Source organism: Lissotriton helveticus, chromosome 5_1 (genome assembly GCF_964261635.1).
Source record: "Lissotriton helveticus chromosome 5_1, aLisHel1.1, whole genome shotgun sequence".
Taxonomy (NCBI): Eukaryota; Metazoa; Chordata; class Amphibia; order Caudata; family Salamandridae; genus Lissotriton; species Lissotriton helveticus.
This window is the reverse complement of record NC_136065.1, coordinates 950,582,378-950,600,119: the sequence shown is the minus strand read 5'-3', so window position 1 is coordinate 950,600,119 and position 17,742 is coordinate 950,582,378. Positions and strand designations below refer to the sequence as shown.

The window sequence follows — 17,742 nt, the reverse complement described above, 5'->3', positions numbered from 1 at the left end:
AGATCATTTCTGCAGCAAATATTGAGGAATAAATCTACATTAAATAATACATCGGGTCCATTTGGACGTCTAATTATTAAAAAAAAAGCCACACCATAAAATTAATAATCTTCATTGTTATGTTTTATTTTCCGGAAAAGACTTTCTTTTTTAAATGATTCCTGGGTTTTGAGGATGGCAAAATACCAAGTAAATCTCAATTACAGAATACTCCTGCCTGCTTGACGCTTCACTGTACATACAAGCTAGAAGGACATGTGTATTTTTATGCATTTCAGTGGAGGTTTTTTTTTGTGAGTTAATGACCTTGCATACTGAGTGCTAATGCTCATAATGTACACGAGTGGCGTCGCTGTTCCTTGTCTAATGCACATTTTCTCCATCTTTCCTGGGGTCTAGGTTGTCCATGGTAAAAGAAAAACAAGCATTTACAATGCAATAGGTCTCACATTTGCGAGAGTTTATGCTATTGGCATTGAAAATGACAAGGCCTTTTATTTATTTATTTTTAAAACCAGCACATTAATTAAATGCATTGTAATATACAATGCCAATAGCTCAAACTCTAGTAAATGTGAGACGTATTGCATTGTAAATGGCAATGTCTTTTATTTACTTGTTGGTTTTTAAAACATAAATAACCAGAGGGGGAGGGGGCACCGGCACATATTTTGCCACATCAAACATTTACCCATTGCTAGACAGGGAAAAGCAGACTGACCGGGAAGAGGGAAGAAAAGAATGAGGGCAAAATACTCGGAAAGAGAGAAGGCACAGCCTTGCATGAGTGAGATAACGGGGCTGGGAGCGCCTGATTATACAGAGCTTTAAATGTGCCGGTACGGAGTACGTGCACTTCTTTAATTGAAAAGTGAGAGTACCGGCACTTCCCAGCAGTACATTTAACAGTGAGTAGCGGCATTTACCAGGAGCAAGCAGGTACTCTAAAGAGTGAGTACCTGCACTTCAGTATTTTCATTTAAAGCACTGATCATACACTCAATTCTGCCCAGAATCGCAGGGTGTTGAACCGATGCCAGGAGCAAACCTGGTTACTTAATCCCACGCCTACAGCTCTTGCCCTCAATTTTCTGTGTCCCCCACCGTCCCCCCACCGTGTGTCACAACAGAGGCAGTGATGTCACAGGAAGAAGTGAGGGAGGGAGAAGCAACAAGTGTAAGGAGTGGGGGTTTGGTTAAGGGTGGGTCGGCACATTAAGTTCACGGCACATGGGCAGGTATAAAAGACCGCAAGTGCGTGCTGTCTGCAGTCTGTCAATGGATGGTTTGCATAGAAGAAGGACAAGTCCCAGACAGGTCTCTTCAAGGCGCTGGAAAGTCGTTCCTGGGCGCACAGAGCTGCTTTTATGGACCACTGAGAATGAAGTTGCGCAATGTTTTCTTGCACTTTGTGGCACTTCTAGCCATCAGCCGAGGGGAGTGAATATAAAAATGTATTCCTTTTTTGGTAATTCATTAATTAAATTAATTTTTCTTGTTAGAAAGTGCAGACCGCAGAGGATATAGAAATGGGCGTGTTTTTCTTCTCTTGGTCTTTATTTGAACTTCTAAAAACTGCATGTACAGGGGTGAGCATGTAAATGCTTTTCAAGTAAAATTAAATACATTAGAATGTATAATTAGACAACGCCCCTTCTAATGATTACAACACTATACCAGCAGTGAATTGTTTAGACAGTGGGTACAGTTCATTTTTTTCTAGCCAATGCGCATGGTGAACAAGTGGTGGGGGAGGGGTCCCTCAATGTGACTCTCAGGCTAGACGTAGCCCAGGAAGTCCCCCCAGCACTCTCTTGTTTTCCTGTGTCTGACATGGGCCAGGTCACACCTGAATTCAACATCACGATACCACAGGAGTTCATGGAAAACAATTCTACAAGTTCACCTAACAGTAAGGTCCGGTCAGAGCAGTAACTGTCCCAAGCTGAGTAGATTTGAGGTGGAAGAGGAGCGGCAGTGGAACATCGCTGCCAAGGTTTCAGATTGCTATGTGTGGCATTTTCTTTACTTCAGTGCAGTTATGAGTGACATTTCAAAATTATAAATGACATTTCAACGAATATAAGTGTCCCTTTCTTGCGAGCAAAACCAACACACTAAAATTTGCAGATGAACAGCCCTGCCGCACACAGCATCGGGCATTGATTGGGGTGCAAGCCTGGCCGAGGGGCAAACACAGAGCCGGGCGCCAGCGGGGTGAGCTAGGAGTTGTATTATTACAAGTCCATCACGCGGCTCGTGAATACAAGGTCATTGCAACATCAACTACCAGGGCAGCCAGCTGACTGCTAAGCGCAATTATACTTTTGAGTCAGGTTAGTAACACTCAGTGCTGAGACTGACACTAGTATTGTACTTAAACTGCCAGGCGAGCTGCGATGGTTTGGTTTCCAGCCTACTGCGAACCCAGCTGGGGGTCAAGTGGGGGTTGTGAATAAAGAGCTTGCACGAACACTGCCATAGCACATCCCACAAGGGTCCATTTACCTTGGGGAATCGCCATATAGTCCGATGAAGTAACTGCTAATATGTGCTTCTCAATGATTAAATAACAAACAGATTTTTTTCTTCAAAATGAGGGGCTTTGTGCCCTGAGGTAAATAGGGTTTCAACGCCAAAGGACCAGTTGCACTCAAATGCAGAACTTTACCTAAGTAACAAGCGGCGCAAAAAAAAACCCGCCCACGAGTGATGTGCGCACGCGCGCCACTGCAAGCCATATATCTTCAATTATCGCGCCCGTGTCTGGGCACGATAATTGAAGACATATGGGCTTTGGTGCGCGTAACAGACACCAATAGGCCATGGGCAGAGCAATGCGCCCGCCTTTGGCCTATTGCGTGCTCTGTTAACAAAATACACACACTCAAAGCCCAATCACAGAAGAACAGACAAAAAACACACGCACAAGCGTGTGCGAATCCAGGGTCCATATCTGAACCCCGGACAATAGGACTCTCGCCTACGCTACCACTGCTGCGCAATGCAACGCAGGTCGTGAGACCTAACAAGGGCACTCCCACAGCTGGGTATTGCTATCTGGCGACCGGCTGTATAACTGTAGATAATTGTTTCAAATGTTAGAAGATCAGTACTGACATTACACTATTTATGCTGCATTGGGAAAATGCCATAAAACATTTTCAGCTATAAATTACAATATTATTCTATTTTGTGGTTCTTTTCTGTAAGGTTTTCTTCTATTTCATCACCTCAAGGACAGCATCTCCAAAGGCTTTGAACCCGAACCATTATGTACAAAAGCCAAAACCGTCACAAAAAAAAGAGACTTTGATGCGAAGGAAAACCAACCACCTGATGTTCTGAAGCACTGATTTTTTTAATGCTAATTCTGATGAAACCCACCCACATTGTAATGCAGTGAAGCCAAATAACACCACTGGGTTTAGGCTCCCAACAGTAAGGCCATGCCTCGAATAACTAAAGAACTTACCAAATGCCAATACTGCTAACTTATGTCAAATCTTTTTAGCAAGTGGTCATATTGAGAATCCAATAACATGTACCAAAGACTTCTTTTTCTGTCTTGAAATAAATCTTTTCTTTTTATTTATTTTTCACACATCAAAATTTGAACATTACCTTCATCTTTTTTTAATCATCTTTTTTAAACATACCACTGCTGGTTTTTCTTCATAAAATCTTCTACTCTCATTCAGCATTCTCCCATTTTCTCATTCTCATACATTCTTCAAACTCTCTTTGCATTCATTCATTCACCGCACACACCACACACACCCTGTATCTTTGTTTTTCTGAAAATTTTTAGTCCTTATCTCTACAACAAGCCATAGTTCACAATATTCAACACAAAAACTCTGAATATTTAAACAATTCGGACTCTGTTTTGTATTCTTATGGCTAACAACACAAAATGGTCTACGCGTTTCGAACTCTTGCCATTTCGAGAGTTCTCATCAGGACCACGCAGCTGAAACACAAACAAAAAATGTTCTTAGATTTCCTCTTGAGCCCCAAAAGCTTCTCTTTATACTTAATAACTCATTGCCTGGAAATGCTCACCTTCTCTTATTCTTGCTGGATTGGATGTGCGACCTCCAATTGCAGAAACTGTTTAAAAAAAAAATAAGTAAACACAAAATTTTTCGGTAATTGTCTTCATTCTATTTTATGTTGTTAACTTCTACTATTAATGGGGAAGCTAAACTTACATTGATGTCACAGTCTTTTGTACTTCTCTTTGGAGCAATAGCAGTTTTTGGGAGGGAGACACCAGTGGATGAACGGATGCCGATTAATTAATATGCGTCCTTTTCATGGATGTTGTATTATCTGCGTGTATCGACATTTATACATGTTTGTTTGAACAGTAACTTACTTGAGTAGAAGTGTTCTTGCACGTGAGGGGGAAGAAAATCCTTTCTCCATTCCGCGCTCGGTGGTATTCGTCAGAAGGGGCCCGCCTGCAATTTACAAAATATATTTAGCTGGTATCTCAAACCGTTTCTCATAACGCTTTCTCTTTGGAATTCCTAAAATTGGTGCGCATTTAAGTTGTTACCTCGTGTCTATCTTGGGCCCGATTCCAAAAGCTGCTGAGATTAGTCTATGTATCCACAGCCACGGCGTTTATACGTTTGCCGGCTTTGTGAGGGAAGAAGAGTTAATCCTTTATCCTTCTTCCCTAGTAAGATTGTTAAACGGAGGCGAACCTGTAATTAAGAAATATCGCAATGAGTTAAAATTCGGTGGCGCTTTTCCTCTCTTTTGGATCTTACAAAATCCCCGCGCAATAGAAGCTACCTCGCGTTGAAATTGACAGAAAACCTAAAAGATAGAGTGTATCCAAAGAAATTACTGAAAAGGGTAATTAAATGCGCTTGGTGGACACCGAGAGAAACGCTTTTGGAAAAAAGTACAAAAGACCAACTTGATAGAATGGTGTGTGTGTCTACGTACTGTCCAAATTCAAACCTCTTGAATAAAGTTATCAATCAGAATTGGCACCTTGTAAAAACTTACATGAAAATCTGCATAACCAACCTCTGTTTGCCTTTAGAAAAGATCACAGTGTAGCGAATCAAATAGTTCGGGCAGGGGAAACATCACTTACAACGCAACTTTTACCACGCAATGCTTTTACATTGCAGCTTTTACAACGCAAACCATTACAACGCATTGCGCTGGGGGGCGCTCTAGGATAGGGAATACGTTTAATTTACTGTCCAACACCTTCCCTAGTGTCCACGGGGACTAGAGTTGGAATAGTTAATTAAACTATTCACTATCCAGCACCCCAAAGCGATATGCGTTGTAATGGTATGCGTTGTAAAACTCGCGTTGTAAAAGCATGCGATGTAAAAGCATGCGTTGTAATGTCGTACATCCTTCGGGCAGCTATGCCCCGGAAAAATCAAATTACAGTTAGATCTTTTTTAGGTTTGCCTCCAATACAAGGACACCACAAATGTGGTACTTGTATTTGTTGTGCTAACACAAAAGAATGAACCCTGTTTGAACACAATTCAATATACTGTAGACATTAAGTATTTAAGTATTGTAAATCATGGAATGTAATATACGGAATTAGATGTCCATGTAAGATGCTATATATCGGAAAAACAAACCAGGAAGTAAGAGCAAGAATCACACAACATAAATCTAGAATCAAAAAGAATATTCAAACAGCACCATTGGTGAACCACTGGAGACTGAATAATCACACTGAAAAAGATCTAATTTGACCGTTATCTCTAAAGTAGAGCCGGACCCTAGAGGAGGAGATATAGAAGAAAAACTATCCAGGAGAGAGGCAATGCTTATCGTCAAATTTAATACAGCAGTAGACGGGCTCACTAAAATATCAGAAATTTACAAACTAGGCTGATGTCCATACCTTGCCGATGGTCCAATCATTTCACTGACAAATAAATTGCGTTGCTATAAGCAACAAAGTAGATCTGAAGCCCTCGCAAAAATGGAGCACAAAAACACTGTGGACTAGAATCTTTCGTGCATTTTTAATATACGACATGAACCGAAAGGAAAAAAGGTATGTGGAAGATACATTGAGGAATTCCATCACCTAACAGTGCAGTGGAGTTCAATACAAACCCTCCGCCTCAAAGAAGGACAAATAAAATACATCGGAAAAGCGAGCACTATCTAATAATACAACAGCATATACTAAGTATAATTTGTGGACATACATAAGAATTGCTCTTTGTCCATATAGATAAGTACCAAGAAAGTTTTTCTAAAAAACGAGCGCATGAATATGAGAGATGTAAAACAAATATGTAGATGGTGTACCACACTCAGAATCATTCGCGTTAATAATAGCGCCTGGGATCACAGATATATAGCATGGATAAGAAAAACATGGACTATGCGATGATTTTAGTAAATTGGCATCATACTACAACTCCCAGAGAGCCCTCCGTCTGAGACTAAGTCTCCTTAAAGGCGTAATATGGCAGCGCCTGACGAACGCCTAAATGCCGAGAGAGCGTACACACGGACGCGTCACAGAAGCTTTATGAAACTGTATTAAGATTCAACGCGAGGTAACTTCTATTGCTCTGGGAGTTTGTAAGATCCAAAAGAGAGAAAAGCGCCACTGAATAATAACTCATTGCGATTTTTCTTAATTACAGGTTTTCCTCCGTTTAGCAATCTTACTTAGGAAGAAGGATAAAGGATTAGCTCCGCTTCCCTCTCGAAGCCGTCAATCGTATAAACGCCGTGGCTGTGGATACATAGACCGATCTCAGCAGCATTTGGAATCAGGCCCAAGATAGACACGAGGTAACAACTTAATTGTGCACCAATTTTAGGAATTCCAAAGAGAAAGCATTATGAGAAACAGTTTGAGATACCAGCTAAATATATTTTCTAAATTGAGGGCCCCCGCTGAAGAATACCACCGAGCGAGGAAAGGAGAAAGGATTTTCTTCCTCCTCACGTGCAAGAACACTTCTGCTCAAGTAAGTTACTGTTCAAACAAACATGTATAAATGTCGATACACGCAGATAATACAACGTCCATGAAAAGGACGCATATTAATTAATCGGCATCCGTTCATCCACAGGTGTCTCCCTCCCAAAAATTGCTTTAGCTCCAAAGAGAAGTACAAAAGACTGCGACATCAATGTAAGTTTAGCTTCCCCATTAATAGTAGTAATTAACAACAAAAAATAGAATGAGGACACTTACTGAAAAATGTTGTGTTCACTTATTATTTTTTTGAAACAGTTTCTGCAATTGGAGGTCGCATATCCAATCTAGCAAGAATAAGAGAAGGTGAGCATTTCCAGGCAGTGAGTTATTAAGTAGAAAGAGAAGCTTTTGGGGCTCAAGAGGAAATCTAAGAATATTGTTTGTTGTGTTTCAGCTGCGTGGTCCTGATGAGAACTCTAGAAATGGCAAGAGTTCAAAACGCTTAGACCATTTTGTGTTGTTAGCCATAAGAATACAAAACAGAATTTTTTAAAAATTCAGAGTTTAGCCATAAGAGTACAAAACAGAATTGTTTAAAAATTCAGAGTTTTTGTGTTGAATATTGTGAACTATGGCTTGTTGTAGAGATAAGGACTATAAAGTGTCAGAAAAAGAAAGATACAGGGTGTGTGTGTGTGTGTGTGTGGTGTGCGGTGAATGAATAAATGCAAAGAGTTTGAAGAATGTATGAGAATGAGAAAATGGGAGAATGCTGAATGAGAGTAGAAGATTTTATGAAGAAAAACTAGCAGTGGTGTGTTTAAAAAAGATGATTGAAAAAAGATGAAGGTAATGTTCAAATTTTGATATGTGAAAAATAAATAAAAAGAAAAGATTTATTTCAAGACAGAAAAAGAAGTCTTTGGTACATGTTGTTGGATTCTCAATATGACCACTCGCAAAAAAGAGTTGAAATAAGTTAGCAGTATTGGCATTTGGTAAGTTCTTTAGTAATGTCGTGAAGGGCACATTAAATTTACAACCCAGTTGCCATGCTTAAACTTTTTGTCAGTCACACGACAATTAGGCATGTCTGTTCTTGAGGTATATTTATTTTAGTACAGTGAAATTATAGTTATGTCAGAGTTTCCATAGGAAGAGTTTTTTGCAAATAACTTTGGCGCCGTTTGACAAATCTTCAGAAAATTTTCTCAAGAAATTTTTTTTCTACCTCAACTCCTTCTTGGAAATTTTATGGCTGATCCTTTAAGTGGCATGTGAGGAGAAGGGTTGGTCTGAAAACATGTTTTCCCATGGAAAATCCCCATTGAAAATTTGAGAAGCGATACAAAATCCTCCACCCCCCCAATAAAAGGCTTAACAAAATTACACTTTGAGAAAGTGGATTATTAGTTGAACTGGATGGTGGTCCTCTTCAATTAATAATTCCTATTCTTTACTAGGTCCAGTTAGGTCTCAATAATTTAAACCTGAGCTCACCCTTCCGAGTTGTGGCACAAAGCACACAGGCTTTACTTAGGAGAGATCTGTGAAACATTTATCAGTACTAAAACAGTTAATAAGTAGAAAACACTACAAAATAAAAATCCTACTCCAAGTTATAAAAACAGAGAACATTTTAAGGAACAAATAGACACCACAACCCCGAAATCTAATTTAGGGAACAGGAGATATGATTTTTCATAGTTTTAGATACTTCTAGCACCAAAAATCATGAAGTGCCAACCTTGGGTATCTAGTCACGCTAAACCATGTTAAAGGGAAATGTTAAGGCTGACCGCGATGGAGCAAGGTTCATAATATACAGGAATCTGGCTTTTGAGCCAATGGAAAGTTTACCATTTGACTTAATAGTTATTTTGAAGAAAAGTACTTGCCATAGAGGTTGTTGGGGGTTATGGCTGCAGGCTGGATCCAAAGAGGGGCTCGTCAATGACGGCTGACTGAAGCATGGATTCTTGGTGGGAGTCCCTGTCCTGGCAGGAAGTTCAAGGCTCCTGTTGTTGAAGGGTGGGAAATCTCCAAGCAAGCAAAGTCCAAAGTTGGAGCTGAGAAAGGCCTCATAGTTGTCGGAGTACTGCTCAATGTTGATTCTGGTGAAGTTCCCTCTATTCAGACTAAGAAGCTTTTCTGTAAATCAAGATCTGTTCTGCTGGGCAAACCAGCAAGTTGAGTTGACCGGCAGTTTGACGTTGGAGGATGACGCTCGGTGGTGGTCCTGTGGCAGCCCTTGGGTCTTTTGGAAAAAAGTTTCTAAGTGAACAGTCTTGCAATTTTGAAGAGGGGGAGTACACTTTAACACCCGTCAAGGGTCCAGAACCTTTTGGCCCTCGCATCAGGGTTAGGTCTCAATCTCCCAGAAACTGGTCAGATGGGCTCAGCAGTGTCTTGAGACTCTTGCTGCTTTTGTGCTCCTGGACCTTAACAGGAGGCTTGCCAACAAGAACCTTGGAGTCCACTCTTCTGTCCTGGATACAGGTGGGGGCAGGCTCAGCACTTGGGGTTTCACTCCACAGGTTCAGTAGCTGGTGCAGTATTTCTTCTGTCTTGTGTTCTGAATGGGGTTCTATGGTTGTCACCTTTATGCCCAGAGCCAGCATGTGGGTGGGGGAAACTAATGGGCACACCCTAACCAATAGGATAAATGTTTCCAGTGGTGGCCCTACCCACCTTTTCAGCATTTCCTGTGTGTCTTACAGTAATATATCCCACATTACCCCTCTTCAAACTAATATGGCAGAGCCTTTTCACCATGTGCAAAGCTTACTTGTGCCCATCCAGAGATGTGGCTTGTATAATCAGAAAACCCTTCATATTGATCACTCAAAACTGGTGGCAGCTCCTCTCCTACTGAGATTAGTGCCTGGTTGGCTAGCAGGGCAATGATGGGGAAGGCCTAGGTTTTCGCTACATCTGCGTGACACAGAGGAGGCACCTTTTCAAGTGTAATTATGTCTCTTGGCACAACCCAGGTGGCCATCCTTATGGGGGAAATCATTTCCTCACACCCAAATCTTATGTCTACTGTCTCAGAGAAATACTAAGTCCAGCCTAGCAGAGCTATTAATACTGGCACAAAAGACCGTAAGAAAGGCACATTTTGCTTGGGGGGAAATGCCAATTTTCTAAAAGCACATATTTAACACCTGATCTAGATGTATTATTTTGATCGCAAATTACTTTCAAATTAAGGTCCAGTAAATTAATTGACTCAGCCCTGGTGTTTATTCACAACTCTTTTCAAATTCATTTTTGCATGTGAAACAACATACAACATGTCATGGAGGTGCCACTTTTTACCTTTATGTATACATAAGCATTTGACACAGAACTCTGCTGAACAAATCGTGCTGAACATAAATAACACATGACGTAATAAACTGTGAATTGTGCAAAAAGAAATTTAAACTCAAATGATATTGACGTTTTTCATTCACATTTATAGATAATACCTGAGAAGGTACTCATAGTACCAGTCAAGTATTATCAACTGGAAACAGAGTTGACCAATCACTGTTATTCTTCCCACTGTGAACCTCTTGTTGATAATGTCTCTTGGCGGTTGCAAAATAATTTAGTTTTAGTTTTACAGATGTGTGTGCCTGCTGTGGGATTGCATGCTCAGAGGCCAGGCTATGCAGATGGTTTACTTTATGTATGGCAATAAAATATTGCTGTATGTGAAAAAAAAAACTAGAAATGCAAAGAAAAGATTATTTTGATTTGATATAAATTTATAAAGCTCAATGTATCTTGGCGCTGATGTCTGCAATTCGAGCAATCGCAAAAACCAGCGTCAGTAAAGGAATTTTTAGACCAGCAAGGTAAAAAGCCAAGTTTTTAACTGCGTTCTAAAGATCATAAGATTTGGTTGTAACCTTAAATGTAATTGCATTTGGTTCCAAAGAATGGCTGTAGTATGCACAAAGCTTCTGCCTCCCCAAGTGGCTTTACAGATATTAGGTACCACCATGGTCTTAGCATAGGTAGATAGCAGACTCCCCCAAGGGGTATACCAAGACATTTCCCCCCTTAGATAGACAGGGCCCATTCCGTGCAGGGCGTTGCGTGCCAGACAGAGTGTTTTAAAAGTAACTCTGCTCTTGATCGGCAGCCAATGTAACTCCTTGAGCCCTTTAACAACCGAATCATTTTTCTTAAGGTTTTTCAAGCTCTGAGTTGCAGCATTTGGGATCTCGGGATCTTTATTATCAGCCCTTGTTTCATGCCCAGAGAGATGGGGTTGCAGTAGTCTAATCAGCACAAGAGAGACTACCACAGTTGTCTATAAGTCAGTAGGGAAGAAAGGTAGAACCTTTTTAAATATTTGTAAAAGATAGAAGCATGACAAAATCAGCTAATTAGTCTGCTCTTTAAAGGTAAGTGTTGATTAAAAAATCATTCCTAGATTTCTTACTTTAGAGGCTGGGGTGGGTAACGGGCCAAGTGTGGTTGGCCACCAAGAAAGATTCCAGAATTGTAGATCTGAACCAAAGAGGAGCACTTCCGTCTTCAATTCAATTCAGTTCAATTTCAAGAATTTACTATCCCTCCAACTGACAAGGGTTGACAATTGGTGTGAATGGAGTCAAAAAGTTGTGTGTCATCAGCATAAGATATTGTGTTGAATCTGAAAGATCTATTTCAGTTAGCTAATGGGGCAACATAGATGCTAAACAGTGTGCAGCTTAGTGATGATCCTTTCCAGACCCCACAATGCAGAGAAAAGGCGTTGGAAGTAAAGTTTCAAAAAGAGACAGATTGAGTTCTGTTTCTGAGAAAGGAAGTCAGGAGATTAGGAGCATTTTTCTTAATTCCTGTCTCTATGAGCCGATGTTTTAGAACTCAATGACTTAAGGTGTCGAAGGCTGTGAATGGGTCCAAAAAGACCACCGCAGCCTTTTCCCTGCAGTCCATTACTCCGCGAATTTCCTTAATTACCACCACCGGAGCGGATTCTGTCCTGTGTGACTTCCTGAAATTGAACTGTGATCCATCCAGGATCTCATTCTGCCTCAGAAAGTTAGAGAGAGCCACATTGAGGTGTCTCTCAAGAAATTTAGCTGGAACTGGAAGTCTGGAATTGAGGCAATAGTTTTTCTCTTCATTGGGTCTAGTGTGGGATTTTTTTGTAAAGGAAGGATCAAAACGTGTTTCAAATCCGAAGGAAAAACACAAGAGTCCAAGATATTATTTAGTAAGATTGTGAGTGGGGGGAGGTTAAGACAAAGCCAGATCAAAAAAAATATTCACAGGACAAGGATCAGTCAGAGTCCCAGATTTGATTAGTTTAATCATCTGAAACACCTCATCAGATATCAGCAGTGGGAAATTGCTTAAAGTTGGGAAGTTATTACTGGGAACCACAGTTCTAGAGCATAGAGCATTTTCCATGTTTTCTGCATTGAAAACCCTATGTACATCTTCTACCTTGTCCTTAAAGAAGTTGACTAAGTTATCACAGAAGATTTGAGTAGGGATCAGTGTGCGTGCATACAGAAAGCAAGAGAACAGTTAAGCTGTTCTGCAAAGTTCCTATGGGGAAATGTTGGCAGTTTTACTTTTATCCGTACATTTTTTTGTTTTTGCAACAATTATTTCAGCTTCATATTCAGATAAAAGCTTTTCGTATTTTTCTTTCTCCTGCACTAGATAATTAGTCCTCCATATTGTACCTTGTCTCTTGCATAGTCTATTCAGCACATTAAGCCCAGAAGCCCAGGAGAGTACCATTCTGCTGTGGGAAGAGATCTGTGACTTTTAAGCTGTTGGAGAGGTGCCAGCTTATTTGCTCCTTCCTCAATCCATATGGAAAACTTGTCTGCTAATTGACCTTTCCTATCATTACGGGGGAAGAGGAATCCAGGATAGCTGTTAGCTGAAGTTTGTCCAATTTGTTCCATGCTCAACATTTGTTATCTATCCCCCTACCTGACACCATCCGCATAGAGGAAGGAGTCTCGGTTGTGAATTTGATCAGCATGTGATCTGACAATGGGACCAGAAGGATACTTTCGATCGACAGTCCGGGAACATTTGAGAAGTTTGCATCCCAAGCATGCCCTTCATTGTGCAGTGGGGCTTTGACTAATAGCTTGAGGTGTTGATTTGATATATTATCGATTAACTGCCTGGGTCATTATTTTGGGCCTCATTGAAGTGAAAATGAATATCACCTAGAATGGTCAATTGCAAAGTGAATACAATTATCTAACAGCTCGCATATGGCTTCCAAGAATTATATTTTAGGGCCTAGTGGGTGATAAATCAGGAGATCGTCGAACCTAGTGAGGTCTTCCAATTTTCAATTAAAAGTGAGCGCCTCTGCCTCGGTTAGAGCAAAAGGTTCCCATTTAATGTCTAAATTATTTTTGTAAATAAGTGCGAGGCCATCACCCCGTTACTAACCCTATCTAGTCTAGAAACTAAGTAGCCTGATGGAAGGGTGGCTACTATGCCCGGGTCTGATGACAGTATAGTTAGGTGAAGATGTCAGTTGAAACATGTGGTTTTAAACATAAAAAAGGCACTGAAATTCACCAGTTATAGTTATCACTAGTAACTATAACTCATTCCCTAAATTACCCATAACTCGTATCCTCACAATGCACAGCTAATTATCCCACATAATACATCACTCATGACAAGTTCTATAAAACCAAAGCTAAAATCATTACAACATTTGAAATTATTCTTTAAACATTGATGACAAAACTGTGCATGGTGGGGCATGAGTTATAGTTACTTTAGGTTGCAGTAGGGAATTCTTTCCCGCTGATCGTGGTGCTGAAGCGAGGTCCTCAAGTATGGCGAAGAAAGAGTTAGTCCAGGTCCTATGTCTTCCTCTGTGGCAGTCCCTGGAACTGGCTCTGATGGATCATTGGTTATGAACTTGGAGTTTATTTGCAAGTGATTGCACTGGTGTTTGTGTAGTGCTGTGCAATTTTGTGCTGTGTCTACATGCTGAATTCGGTGACTAGGCTTTTTCTTCTTGGGCAGACATCTCCTACGGGGCACGGTGCTCCCCTCTCAACATGCAGGCAGACTCCCAGGATCAGGCAGACCAACAACTTCTCCCAGAAGATATGTAGATTTCAGGTGATGTCCCTTTGCTTCTGGCAGACTGACAATCTGTGAAAGCAGCACCAGATCACATCAACTCTTTGAGTACTCTGCGAAGTACAGCCATCCTTGGTCAGTGAAGCATCTTGAAACTATTATAAAGTGGGAATTTATGATCACCATTTTATGAATAATTTACATAAAATCTACAGTTGATTAACCAGTTTGGGGTGTTTTCTTTTCATTACATCATCTTCTTTCTTCAGTACAGACAATTCTTTATTTTAGGTGATGGCTCTCACAGCATGTAGTGATGACTGCGGCTCCTAGCAAGAGTTCCCATAACATGAGCACAATATGTGTGAAGTCCTGCACCTGATGTCTTCAGCCTGCCTGGATCGACCTCTCAAGAAAAGGCAAAATGTTCAGGCAGTGCCTCAAAACGTCTCTCCATCTAACAAATAAATCTGCTGAGTAACCACCATCCTCTTAACATCACCCAAATTGCAATGTGAGAAAAGACCTATAGGCAATCTCCTGCAAAATAGAGCACATAGAATCTCTAAAGGAAACCATGATTGTTTCCCTTGCACACTTTAGTGTCTGTCTGGGGGCTATATCTGCATCTGATTCTTGTGCAATATCCAAATTATGCCCCATCGCAAAATGGAGCTCACTGACTATATTATACACTCACTCACAAACATGTAGTCCTGCTAGCAGGTACCATGCACTCATCATGCACTCAACATACAAATAGGGATGGCATGGCTAGGTCTGGGCATGACATGCAAGCTGAACTTTACATGAGTGAGACAGTAGTGATCGCGCTCTTTCTTGGAACTGAGAAATAGACATGGGGCGTTTTCAACCACAGCGGAATAAAAAACAGTGTGCTGTCACCACTGTTCATTGTTCAGGTCCCATAGACACAGAAAATAATCTTGTGACAGTTAGTGGGTACCCTTTTGGTGTTTCTCACTTTATTGTTTATTTTTTTATATTTCAACACAAAATAAGCCCTTGCATCAATGTTTGGCGTAGGGGCACTTCACTCTAAGAAAAAGTGCAAAAAACAAAGGCATCTAAGAAAAAGTGTGAAAAAACAAAGGACCCGCAAACAACACTCGCTCATATACAGTTATTACCATACATTTGCTGTAAAAGGACTTAAAACATAATTTCAGTAATTTCACATAACAAGATAAACAGGAAATTCCCAAAATGACACAATGTAATTTAAATTTTAGCCATGCCAAATTCCAACAGCCCGGAACAGTGGCGTGTACAATTATTACAAAAACACTGGGACATTTGCAATGGCACTGAAACACGAAGCACAAGAACTGATACTAGCACAGAGGGTGATGGGCCAGAAGATACAGACAGTAATACTTATGCTGAAAGATGCATGCAGAAAGTGGTCAAGGTCGTTGGCACTTACAGGAACATAATGAGAGGGAACACCGCTTCTAGGAGAACCTCCTCAGCAGTGAACATGGCTCCTAACACTGGTGCTAGCTGGGACATGATAATGATGAGGATACAATGCCAAATGTACTTCACACTTTAGATATTCTTCTCATGGCAGGGTTTCTGTAAACATGAACTTTTTGAAAAAGACTGACTTTCTTAGCCCTCTCAACTTTACTAGCGATGGCACGAGGCTGAGTTCTTGTGGGAGGGCCATTCCAATAGGACAACCCTGCGATTAAACAAATTCAGCCACCCATGTGGTAAGGAGCAGATGTGATGAAGCAGCCCTACACTTGAGGACAGCAAATCTTCCTCAATGTGTGAAAAAGGATTATGTAATAACAAAAAGCGAGATACCCTAAGATACAATAGGGACAGGGTGATATCAGTAAAAACACAAAAAAGTCCATAAACACGTCACAGTTTACGTTAAGATGTACTTATTCAAGGTTGAGCACATGGACATCTATTATCTAACAAAGCAGCCAGCAACACAGTATAAGACAATCACAGTACGTCAGTAGAGCACAGTAAATAAATTCAAAAAAATATTATTAAAAAAATAGTTTTTTATTTGTGACAATAATGAAAAGAGGATTTAACATCTACAGATTAAAAACAATATACAATACATATTTATAAAACAGAAGGTCAAGGCTGCATTTCGGTGAGTAGTCAATCTAGCACCTTCTTCAGGACAGTTTTCTATAACCTCAGAACGAGGTCTAGCGTTCTATCTTTTTGATTTAAAAAGGTGCATCAAATAAATTTGACCTTTTGCTGAGTCTTGGTGTTATCCTGCATTAAAAACCTTATAATAAAAACAGCTAAACGGAATATAGTGCACGTTGGAGCTCACCGTTTAGGAATTTGTTCAAATGTATCGAACAACAGTTCTAATTAAAATCTTAGGACCCGCCACTTCATGTATCGTGACTGGAATTCCAAAACAACTATTCTGTCAACTGGTGGGTTATACACACACTGTCTGATAAACTCTATTGATGCGAGTTGACCAACGCTGTGTATACGAGGGCCTGTCTGTAAAATCGCGGCCTTCCTGCTTCCATACGTGCAGCTTCCGGGTCAGGATTTAATAATATTTTTTGGAACTTATTTACTGTGCTCTACTGACGTACTGTGATTGTCTTATACTGTGTTGCTGGCTGCTTTGTTAGATAATAGATGTCCATGTGCTCAACATTAAATGAGTACATCTTAGCGTAAACTGTGACGTGTTTAGGGACTTTGTTTGTGTTTTTACTGAAAAAGGATTTTGACTTTAGGGTAAGTGGAAGCAGGCTAAACATGCACCTGGCCATCAACCAAACAATAGACTGACAATAGCTATCTGTCCTAAACTAGTTCTGACTTCCACTGGTGACATAGTCATACTTGTGTCTCAGTAAAGTATTAAGTTGAAACATGATGAGATGTACTATTTTCCTTGGAAAGGAGAAGAAATGAAAGTAATGTTTAGTGATCTGTTCTGTTGTTTTTTTCATCCAGAGGAGGCCATCTAGAAACATGGCTTCACTATTTACCTCATGTAAGATGGTGAGTTATTATATTTTAGCAGTTTTCTGTAGGGGAAATTAAACATGATCACTTTACTTAAGTTCATGTTGGTTCATATAGAGCAAATATAATTCAGAAAAGTGGTCAAATCACTGCTATGTAAAACAGATACCTAATTAATATGAAGGGATAAGGCAAGAGAAATCAATCAACTAAATTAAATATAAAACAATTGAGTAGTTAGATTTGAGTTATTATATTGAATATCAAGCATGAAGAGATAATTTCAGGGCTGATTCAGAAATGTAAACTAATACAGATCCAGAGGAGGGCATGACTCTGGAACAACAAACTTGTAAGTTGTTTCTTAAAGAATTCGAATGACAGTAGTGTTCTAATGAGTCAGAATCGTTTACCGTATTTAAACCCTGGGGCTCCAGAAGTCTGTCTTTACACTTTAAAGAGCTTTGGACAAATAGGAGAATGAGTTTGTGGGCAAACTAGATTGAGGTTGCAGTATTGAGAGCCTTGTAGGCGATGCAGGTCAGTTTCAGAAATTGCACTGCTTCTATTTTGAGCCACTTGAATGTGATCAAAAGAGGTGAAATAGGAGTGTGTTCCCACGTTAGAGGCTGTGGCATGAATAGAAGCGTAGAAAAGGACTGAGAGGTACTTGGAGATTCCTAAACGCAAGGAGATGCCAGGAATTGTGTTATTTGCTT

The 17,742-nt window shown here is 40.2% G+C and overlaps 1 protein-coding gene across 2 annotated transcripts in view; it reads left to right on the top strand.

The window, feature by feature from the left end:
• The window catches only part of ADGRA1 (adhesion G protein-coupled receptor A1), a 746,977-nt gene that overhangs the window by 562,338 nt on the left and 166,897 nt on the right, over positions 1 to 17,742 (top strand). The gene's annotated exons all lie outside the window — the stretch shown is intronic.